The 9,978-nt window shown below is 38.5% G+C and overlaps 1 long non-coding RNA gene across 1 annotated transcript; it reads left to right on the top strand.

The window, feature by feature from the left end:
• Nucleotides 1–419: 419 nt before the first annotated feature.
• Nucleotides 420–9,711, top strand: LOC120324639. The gene is made up of 2 exons (XR_005566101.1): nt 420–657; nt 8,619–9,711. It is a non-coding gene; the product is annotated as an uncharacterized LOC120324639 (long non-coding RNA).
• Nucleotides 9,712–9,978: the final 267 nt, after the last annotated feature.

Raw genomic sequence — 9,978 nt, 5'->3', positions numbered from 1 at the left:
CATATTCAAAAGTTAAAAATAGTCTTTCAAGAAAAATAATCCAAGTGGGGATAAAACTTCCCCCTCTCTTTTGTATTCATGAAGTTTAAACTTTCTATGTAGGTTTAAACTTCTTCCCACTCCTCTTTTCTTTTTCAGCCAGAAAACCAACAGCACAGAGGTCCCAGGGATGAGGAATGACTCACCAGCAAGTGCTGAGTCACAATCACACCAAATATGCTCTCACATCTTGATGGAGCATCAAATTCAATAGCTTTGCTTAGTCATTTGAGCTTGCCCTAATTCCTGTGATTCACTCAATTTCAAAACTTTGATTTCTGATTTCATATTTTTGCTTGTAATATATATTCAGTTGTATAACTCTTATACAACTCTTAAAGCAGAATTGTTGTAAGCCACCACTAACCCTCAGTCAGATTCCAAGCTTCAGACATAAGGTGTGTCACTTATCAAATACAAGCGGCCAGTATGCCACGGTGCACATCAGTTTGATTTGGAACTGCTGATCTCCCATTCCTTGGACACCTACAGAGAATGCCAGCTGACATCTGAAGATACATGCATTAGGATTTCGTCCTGCCCTGAGTCATGTCGGCAACAACCTACCATCAGCTAAAAGTGTGACCTTTCTCTAGAAGGGCTCCTCAGCCTGACAAGGTAAGACACAAGAAAAGAGTGCTCAGCAGTTTGTGCAGAGGGTAAGATATTTGACCATGATTAAACAAGCCAATGTTGGAGTGACAGATTTCCGATTCCTTAGTTATTTTGTTTGTTACCTTTTGTCCTATCTGGAGGTAGATAAAGCAAAATTACTTTACCCAACTGTTTATCTGCTCATTCAATTACTTATGTATGGAAAACCTAAGTTTGGCCAGAATTCAACTAAGGTAATAAATGTATTTCTTTCCACAGGCATTTACAGAAATGTTTTATCTAATTACTCCTAACATTTAAGCCATAATCCAGAGAACTGCTCTAAAAGGTTGCAGGCAGTCTAGCCATGGAGGGATGAAGGAAGCTCATCACTGAGGGAGAGAAAGGCAGACACAGTGAATAGGTTTCTGATGACTACCACATTGCAATACCTTACAGGATGCAATTATCACTGTGCCGTTATTTATTCTTCTGTCTTCAGGCACAGTTTTTGTGTTTCCTCACTGTCCATTTCTGCAGCAGCTGCACTTACAAGTTTTATGCTGGTTTAGTGATTAATAAGTCTGTTATACTGAAGGCACCCAGTCAGGTAAGTACACTTGGAAAAATTTCCCTTATGAAAAGATACTGTGAGGGAGGTATGGGTCAGAAGGCACCCAGTCAGGTAAGTACACTTGGAAAAATTTCCCTTATGAAAAGATACTGTGAGGGAGGTATGGGTCAGCCCTGTGGTTTTCTGGGAATAAAACAGACCACACATACTCATATACAGCTCACAGAAATACTACAATAAAGGTTGTATGTCTTTACCCTTGCTGAAGAATAACTACAGCTTTGAAGCTTCTTTGGCCAGCTATTCTGACTTTAGCAATATCCAGTAACTGGGGGCTGGGGGGGGAAGAAAGCCAAGTGAAAAAGTAAATATTTGGCATTTGGTCATAAGAAATTAAATTGTAGGCCATAAGTTCTCCATAGGTTGCAGGTTCTCAAGTCCTCCTCCAGGCATTTACACTGAGATACTGTTTTTAAAAAGTTCTACTCTACCTTAGTTACAAGCTATTTTCTATAAAGTATTGTCCTTCACCATTATTCATACCAGTGTAAGTAAATTAAAGACACATCTCAATCCCAGTGAGCAGCCTAAAGAACTCTGCAAGAATTGCCCCTCCTACAGGTATCTGAGATTCAGCAAGCTATCCTGACGCTATTGCTCTAAACATCCATGACCTACTCCCAAAACAGAAAGCAAACACAACTGGGAAGAAATTACTTCTACCTCTCCCTTCTGAACTCCTCACAGGTTCAATTACTGAATGTCTGCATCAGTATGAGCATGAAGAAAAATGCTTCAAGAGAAGAAACAAGAGATCCACCCCAAAACAAATTATATCTTGGTGTTTTAACACTTACTTCCAGGCTTCACACTGTGGTGAAAAGAATGCTATGGTAGGCATAGTAAAAGTGACTTTGGTATCTGCCCATCCTTTTTAACCCAGAAATTCCAGTTTACTCAAATGCTCAAAAAGCTCACCACAAACATAACTATCATGAAGTTTTAGATAGAGAGGAGTCAATTTTTGACATACTGATTTTGTTTCTGGTGAGAACAATACTTCACCAGGAAAATATCAACCACTTTTATTCAAAACTACCATCTCCTTTGTATATAAATACAAATCACCACCCTGTTTGAAAGGTGCACTTTCAATACAAATATGCACTTATATTGATCAGTGTAATTGTAACTGTAAGTGCCAGAAGTTGTGGGGCAACCGTATGTTCCTTCTCTTCAGAGCTTTGACATGATATATGTTGGAAAGCTGCTACTAATATCAAAACTGACCAGCAGGAACACAGCTGGAGAGAAAAAAAAGGCAGAAGATAAGGCCAAAAGTAGTAAATACTGTATGTATAGCATATTTTTTATATGGCTTATTTATTCAAACTGTAAAAAGACACCATTTAAAATCCTCAAATCCTGTTTTTTACAGGGCTGTCTGCTCATGCAGCTCAGTGACCTTGAACACAGTAAAAACCAATACAGTTACTGAAGACTGATTTCAATAACTTTCTGGAAGGTGTCCAAAGCAGCTTTTCATTCTGCAGACTCTGCATCAAAGACAACACAGAAAAAGGAAGGCAGAATATAGCTGCTCTTGAACCTGGCGTAAGAGATGTGCAGTTTTCTGCAGCCACGACCGACTTCATTACAACATATTTTCTATGGGGTGTGTCAGATGACTACACCCCACCTACTTCTTACCATGGCCACACACTGCGGTTAGCAACAAACTACCACATTTCTATTCCTGCATCAAATGCTGCAATGCTTGTTCAAGTACAATTATTTTTTTTTAGCAATAGAATTTTACTTAAGAATTGTGGGAGTTTGTCCATGACAGGCAAGAAAAAGTGCTGCAATGCTGGTGTTTTGCCTTTTAAAACACTCCGTTACTAGCACTAAGTATCCACTGGTTTAAATAAACTCATCCAACCAGCTACCAAATATCTTATTCTACCACTGGACCCATCAAAACAAAAACAAGCCCCACACCAACCATGCAGTCGCCAAGCATACCATGATATTAGTCTATACACACAAATGAGGATCTTCTTATTCAGAATACAAATCTCTTCAATCCTTAAGTGCTCCATCAGGAGTTTTGGACTGCACCTCTATGCACACAATTTAAGCTGCTTTCTAGAGGATACCAAATATATTCATAGGGACAGAGCATTTATAAAGCAAATATCAAGACACAAACAAACCCAGACTTTAACCAATGATCGAACAGAGCCAGTTCAGTCTCTCTTCAGTGATAGAGCTGCCCTTGATGTCTTTTCATATCTCACTGGAAACTATTTAAACAATGGCCTTTTCATATATTTGTTCACACAGATCCTTCTGTGAAATATTTGCCCATGACCATGTAGACTATATTGCTTATTCATGATTGGTCAAGTAGTATTTTTTTTTGGTCACTGGATGTGCAATGCTTGCAAATGAGCTTGCGGTAAGGAAGCTTGCCAAAACTCTGGAGAATAAAGACTGGAAAGACCAAGGTTCACCACCCTTTTAGCAGTGGGGAAAGAAAATTAAAAAAAATAAAAATAAAAATAAAAAAATAGAGTTTTAAGGTTTCAGGCCTGCCTTTAGAGCAAACTCCTTCAGGAAGATGGTTAAGGGCACCCTCAGGTCCCTGAAGTGACCCAGGAAGACTTAAGAACAGGTCTAAGAGATGTGACAAATCAAGGATTCAATATGATGCTGCTGTCAGACACCTCCTCAGATGTGTCTATCTGAGGCGAAAAGCCACCTACGTGGTTATGGATAAGGTCTAAAATCTATAGTGAAGTAAGTCCCTTAAAAACTGCCAAAATTGCAAGAACATTAAGTACTCATCATTATTCCTAAGGGATTTTTGTAATGCATTTATTTTAAAAAGCAAAAAAAAAGCCAAACAAACCCCAACTAAAACAAACACTAACCAAATTAGCACCAAAAATAAAACCCAGAAAAACCAAAATCAAAGAAACTATCTTAAGGGATAACTTGTATTTCTGAATCAAAGCACAAATTTGAATACTGTGAAAAGGAATCCACTTCTTTCTGCATGGTCTCTCGAAGAGTTATCAAGTTTTGTCTTTTTGCCTCATACATTCCCTTTTCAGGCTTTCCTGGGACATGGGGAAAAAGACATTTCTCAAGCAGAGACACAATGATGTCTAACCATGTCAGTTGATTGGCAGAACTCTGACAGATGTCACATTAGCAGGTAGGAGATCAGAACCGGGGCAGGGGGAAAAAGTCAGGATGTTCTTCTCGAAGTCATTACCAAGTACATTTTAGCCAAAACTAACATCTTTTTACCTTCCAGTTTATCGCTGCCCTCAAGTTTCCTGCCAAGAGGGACTTTGCTGCACACTTTGCACATTTGCTGTTTGGCCTGTTTTACTTACATGGGGAGCACGTGCCACACTTGAGGGCTATCACAGAAAAATAGTTAGACAATAGGTCTCTACTGTCTTATTCTTGAAGTTGTATTTTGACTATCTACTTTCTCTTGACCTATTAATAGGAGATACAGAAGAGTACTGTGTGAAGTAAATAAGCTTTGCTGCAAAAATGAGGTCTTCTCGGGAGAGTTAGTGTAACTGCATTGCTGATTAGACAAGCATTCTATCAATCCTGAGCCTGTAGCTTCTCTTCCCCCCAACACCTCTTCCAAATTATTATGAACACTAGCTAATCATAAATCGTTATGTCTTGCACAACAAAAAAGCAGACAAAAAAGTCTAAATAAAAAGTGTTAAAGATCTGCTTAATGATATGCTGTAAGCACAAAGTAGGCAAGGTCAGTACTTTCCTCATGATCCTATTGTGCAAGTATAAGATTACATATATCCTTCATCACCTTTGCTCATGCATAATCATCTTTGCCAGCATAAGTACATTTGAGATCAACAGTTAACTCCTCAAACATTACTACATCTTCCAACATGGACTCCATTGTTTCACCTTCCAATAATATTAAAACAACATCCTGACATCTTTCTTTAGGATCAAAACGAAGGTTATATGGCTCCTATTTTCTGCTACGATGATAAAATCTTACTTCTTTGGATCTGTCTTTGTTCCCTTTCATGCTTGAGATAACTCATTAAAACTCAATGGGTTCTGTCTGCAGTATAAACCTAGTAGTCCAACTTTTCTTCTTTTCCTACCTTCAGTGTAGGTTAAAATATTACACATTAAACTCCTGAATACACTCTAGGCACCACCAAACTCATTTTTACAACAGTGCCAATGAATCCAAGTGCAACGACACTACAAATTCAGAATCCTTCAAAAACAACAAATAAAAAGGTTGATTTTCATTAAACAGTTCTATACAAGAGGTAAAGAACCCTGAAATTTGCATCTTCACCATCATGAAATAACATTATTTCAGCATGAACTTCAAGATCCTCCAAAATATCTAGAGTGGACTCCAAATTAAAAATATTAAAATTTCTTTAAGTAATTAAAATTATCTGCTGAGAGGGAAAGAAAGAAAATCAATTCCTCTAGGACTAAAAAAACCAAATCAAACAAACAAAAAAACCCCAAAACCATCCAAAGTGAGTATCTTTTATATTGGAAAAAGTATGAGCCAGATTGAAGTCGTACTGCAGTACTTTTCCCAGTACTGTAGACTCAGCAAAAACCAAATGAATCCACCTCCAAAAAAAAAAAAAAAAAAAAAAAAAAAAAAGGAAAAGGAAAAGAAAAATAGGTAGAAACCCACTATTTTACATGCCTTTTTAAAATTTTAATGTTATAGAGGCAGAACACAGGCTTCATATTTCTGGCAAAACCAGAAGCAAGAAATAAAAGAAGGAATTCGAGTCAAGTAGTTTGCATGAAACACCCAAATCAGCTTTGTACATCATAAAGAACTAGCTATTTATGTATATATTGAAAATAAATCAGATTAAGAAAATGTTTGTGGGCTAATTTCACTTCTCCTATCATCCTAGAAGCATCCATTGCTGCTTATGTTACCACATTACTGTTCACAATACAAACAAGCAGCAACTCTTCCAGCCACCATATGTATTCACTAGGTTGTGGTAAATACATTTCACAAGTAAATGGGACAAAACCTGACATATAGCAACCTAAAAGAAGAGGACTAATGATGACAATTCTGCTGACAAGGACACACCACTGGCAGGAAGAAATGTGCCATCATGTTACTTTCCAGCTGGGGTGGACAGTGATGCTCCTGGACTTTGTTGAGAGTACAAGGTGCCATTGACTTCTCTGATCTAATTGCTCAACCTGAGTAAAAAAGCTGAGGGAGGATTTCAGTTTTGCTGTTGACGGGGTTGTTATTGAAACATCTTTTGTGCTATTTCAGTTTCTTGTTCACACCCCAGATATAAGTGTTACTCTCATAAATCTGTGCTGTAACTACTAACAAATGGCTTGGTTACAAAAGCTCCTACCTTACTGTAGTCAGGTGGCAAAACATGGCATCCTACATAGATGTTGCTGTAAACACACTAGTACAGAATATAAGAAATTCATAAAATCATAGAATTATTATGGTTGGAATAACCAGAATTTTTATGGTTGGAAAAGACCTTTAGGTTCATCGAGTCTAACTGTTCATCCAGCTCTAGCAAGTCCACCACTAAACTATGCCTCCAAGTACCACATCTAGACATTATCTGAACACTTCCAGGGATGGTGATCCCACCATTTCCTTGGGCAGCCTGTTCCAATGTTTGACCATTCTTTCAGGGAAGAAATTTTTCCTAATATCCAATCTAAACCTCCTCTGGCACAACTACATATTTTGAGACCTTTTTAGATAAGGATATACATTACTTTCATCTCCACCTTTCCCACTGGATTTTTACTTTTCTTCTGCACATCATTTGCCAGTCAGTTACAGCAGGTAGCAAAAGTCTTTCCTCTTACATGGACAAGGTAATGTATCAGAATCAATGAAGTTTTGGACAGAAGAAACTAATGTCAAAAACAAGCTTTCATGTTTTTCAAAGGGAAAAACTATGAACCACATTGTGTAAACAAAAACCTGACAGTGTTTCCTCATACTCATGACAGAAACAAAGTGTTGGAAAAGTTACCAGAGATCATCTAGTCTGTCCTAAAAATGGAATACTTATATCTAAAGCAGTATGTATTGTATGGCTAGTTCAACCCACTTAAAATAAGTAATCATTTCACACAATTTAGAATTTAGTTATGCAGTATAAGTGACACAGAGAGGAAGGCAGGAAACCCCCAACAGAAACAGAGGGGCGATATTCTGCATATTCAATAGGCTATATGCTAACTATGGGACAGGATTAATGCTTGCATTTCTGAAGGCTGAAGGAAAGAGCTGATAAACGTAACAGGTATTTTCCATTCCAAAACAGCCCCCACTATTTTTTCCCCTACACTGCTGCTCCTTTATTCTCTAACCTACTCCTTGAAAAAACAGAACTTGCCTTTCTGAGGTGATTAAGAGATGCAGCCTGACATTTCTGGCACTGCAACCCCCTCTCAAGTTTAATCTGAAGTGGGAGGAGCAGTTTGGGTTGGTGATAAGGAAGACAAGCAGGAGTAGCTAATTAGGTATAAAAAACCAAAATGTTCTGTTAAAATATGGAAGTCTATGCACAAAACTTTGGTTTACTTTTGTAGAAATGAAAATTCTCAAGGAAAAACAGAATATGCACTAACTCTAGACATACTCCAAATTCCTGCTTTTATTATTCATTTACAGGAAACAACATACTACATATAGAATGCAGTGGGTTTTTTTAAAATATACAGATCTGAAAGCTACAAGTTTTATTTAATAAAGTTGGTAGAGAAAGAGACAGAAGGAAAAGGATTTTCCCTCATCACAAGATTTTCCCTTATTTTTGCCATCCCAGTGAAAAACTCTAGAGCTAGTAAAGCCCCCTGGGATTAGATCAGCTCTAACACTGCTACATGCAGCCAGGTTCACACAAGCTTAGAGATGCACATTAAGCCACTGTAGCTCTTCTCAGTAGCATACAGCATACAGCTATCACGCTGTTCATCGCAACACAGAGTGGGACTGGCTTTGGAGAAGAATCAAAACAGTGGAAAAATTCCTTACACAGTCCTGCAGATGAACCCAACTTTGTTAGCACTGTCGAAGAGACATTCTCGCAGCTGCTAAAGAAAATGGATCCCTCCCCATTTTGTGTTACAGAATAACCAGCTGTTGAAACTCAATCTATGCCAGTCCAGCCCATGTGCTCAACACTCACTGCAGAAGGGCACATACAGTGAAATACAGAGAGGGAAAGCAGGGCATCCACACAGGCCATCCTTTGCAGAGCAAAGTGTAAGATAAAGATTTTTGTATGTCTTTAAGCCACAAAACAAGTCAGAAATTGCTTCTGATCCTTTACTTATCATTCTTGTCATACAGGTTATTATGTTCTCTGAGAGATTTTGCCATCCACGCATCCGCTGACTAAAGAAAATCCTTAGCAAACAGCACTCATTATCCAAGGTCCAGACAGCATCTGAGCTGGAACAGAGCACAGCAAATACCAACAGGCTTGTCTGCAATCACCTTCCCAAGACTATCTGTACCTCTCACCAGGATCAGCAGGGTCTTTCATCCATGGTAAGCACTATTTGTGAAAATCCACATAGAGCTCTGGGTCCTGTGCAGCCTCTCCCCCTGGCTCCTTCCTTAGGCTCGGGCCATCATCCAGCATCTCTCCTGAGGTGTGCAGCAAACATCCCCGCAGAGGTGACCCCATTTTCAGGAAACTCTGAGGAGCCAGCTGGATCCAAACTTCCTCCAGAAAGGTGACATCAACTACAGTTCTCCAGTAAGATACGCTCTGATGGCTTTCCCTGGAGATGATGTTCCTCAAGACACCACCTCATGCCACAGTGAATGACTTTGCACAAGGTGTCACGCAGGGGGTCCAGAGGTTTAGTTTGCAGATGGATGCACTACTATAAAAGTGTAATTAGGTCTCCTGTATACACACATGGAATTAACTCTTCTCTTTGCCAAGTAGCTCAGTCCAATAGCTCCTAAGCAACAAACATGATTTACTTAATGGAGCTGCCTTTCCTCTTCCTCTCATGTCTCTCTTCTCTCAGAAATGCTGGGGGTTTTTCAAACTTTAATTCTAAAATATACAAACTGTCCTCTCCCCACCCCCAATGAATTTAGCCTCTATCAGATAAAGAAGGCTCTCTGAAAAGAGTCTTATCTTCTAGACTGAGCAATTAATATACATTTATTAAAATGTATATTTTAATATTTCTCTCTTTGGAAAACAAAGTAAAAAGCTAAAAAAAAAAAAAACCAACCTAAACCAGTGAACCTGAAACAGTGCATCTTCAGAGGTGTTCTTAACTAGCAAAATGTACTGAATGATTAATAAATGTGTTCTTTGACTAGAAGGATGAACTATGACACAAGTCAATTTGTGCACCGATTTCATAAAACCATGTTGAGTAAGGACATATTTTTGACCCAATAAACCTACATAAAGATACCACTATTGCTTGAATTGACACTGAATATTAAATTTTCAAGAACTCCAACCATCAACCAAAAAAGCCCTCACCCTGGGATATTACTGTTGCACTATGCAAGCTAACTGAAATAAGCTGTTTGCTAAAAGGCTGTTCAGAGAAGCCCATTGTCATTACTTAATAGCTGATACGGACCATTGAGTAGGCAAAGCATCTATGTTCTGCAGCGTGAAAACTGCTTACCTGGGACAGATCTATTAGGCTGTGCAGCTTCATTGATAGGAATA

Source organism: Pipra filicauda, unplaced genomic scaffold (genome assembly GCF_003945595.2).
Source record: "Pipra filicauda isolate LSUMZ 115617 unplaced genomic scaffold, ASM394559v2 scaffold61_size3293851_pilon, whole genome shotgun sequence".
NCBI lineage: Eukaryota > Metazoa > Chordata > Aves > Passeriformes > Pipridae > Pipra > Pipra filicauda.
This window is presented reverse-complemented; position numbering and strand designations above follow the sequence as displayed.